The sequence below is a fragment of the Triticum aestivum genome, chromosome 3A, assembly GCF_018294505.1.
Source record: "Triticum aestivum cultivar Chinese Spring chromosome 3A, IWGSC CS RefSeq v2.1, whole genome shotgun sequence".
Taxonomy (NCBI): domain Eukaryota; kingdom Viridiplantae; phylum Streptophyta; class Magnoliopsida; order Poales; family Poaceae; genus Triticum; species Triticum aestivum.
In genome coordinates this window covers 718,664,922-718,666,565 of record NC_057800.1, presented here as the reverse complement: position 1 = coordinate 718,666,565, position 1,644 = coordinate 718,664,922, and positions in this window count along the sequence as shown.

Genomic DNA, 1,644 nt, shown 5'->3' with positions numbered 1-1,644 from the left:
CGAGAGGGCCCTGAGATACCTCTCCGACAATCGGAGTGACAAATCCTAATCTCGAAATACGCCAACCCAACATCGACCATTGGAGACACCTGTAGTACTCCTTTATAATCACCCAGTTACGTTGTGACGTTTGGTAGTACCCAAAGTGTTCCTCCGGCAAACGGGAGTTGCATAATCTCATAGTCATAGGAACATGTATAAGTCATGAAGAAAGCAATAGCAACATACTAAACGATCGGGTGCTAAGCCAATGGAATGGGTCATGTCAATCAGATCATTCTACTAATGATGTGACCTCGTTAATCAAATAACAACTCATTGTTCATGGTTAGGAAACATAACCATCTTTGATTAACGAACTAGTCAAGTAGAGGCATACTAGTGACACTCTGTTTGTCTATGTATTCACACATGTATTATGTTTCCGGTAAATACAATTCTAGCATGAATAATAAACATTTATCATGATTATAAGGAAATAAATAATAACTTTATTATTGCCTCTAGGGCATATTTCCTTCATCACTGTTGTACAATGTCTATGGGATGAATGGAATATTGACGCCTCTGGTGCCCCTCTCTGTTCAAAAAAAAGATTCGCCTGTAAGCAGTCTACTTGTTAAATCTCCGGAGAGTTGCTCTCCTCTGTGCTGGACTTTGATTTTGCCAGTACATTATCTATTTAGCTTCCTAAATCAAGTACTTCTCCGATTATTCGACTAGTGCGAATGTGCCATGCTTTGGATAGATGCGCTATCCCACTGAAAGCGCATCGCCGGAAATCCTGAAATAAATTCAGAAATAATGCGAGCACAAGGATTTGAACCCTGGTGGGTTGAGGATACCACTGTCCACCTAACCATCTCAACCACAGGTTTATTCGCCTGTAAGCAGTCTACTTGTTAAATCTCCGGAGAGTTGCTCTCCTCTGTGCTGGACTTTGATTTTGTCAGTACATTATCTATTTAGCTTGTATTTCTCCGAATATTCGACTAGTGCGAATGTGCCATGCTTCGGATAGATGCGCTAATCGATCATAATCCCACCATCATTAATCACCTTTGTTCTTACAATTAATGGAATCTCAACATATTTCTGGACACCTGGCTCACCCCAAAACCACTAGCAGTTACTTTTCTAAACCTATTTTCCCACTCGAGTACCTATGTTTAGGGTAGGAAATATCATGCGCTTCGGTTTAGAATGTAACCTGCGGAATCGTTTAACTCGTGCTGCCTCGCAAGAATTGGTTTCGCTTTTATGTGTGTTGCAGCACATCATGGAGTCACAAGATTAGGACTAGCGCTTTCTACTTGGTACAATGTCCTTACGCAGGACCCAGACATCGACAACGACGCACAACCGATCTGGAGATCGCAAGTGCCTAACAAAATCAAGATCCTCCCTTGGCTACTCTTCCGCGATAGACTCAAGACACGTGTCAACCTCGCCCAAAAGCACATCATCACCATCTCCGGCTGCCCGCGGTGCCTCTCCACCGCGAAGGACGCCGCTCACCTCTTCATCAGCTGCCCCTTCGCCGGCCACATCTGGCAGCGGCTGGGAATCACCCCTATATCCTGTTCCATTGACGACCTCTAGGACGCTTCGCTTCCCCAAGTTGTCCTTGCTCGTGACTGGATG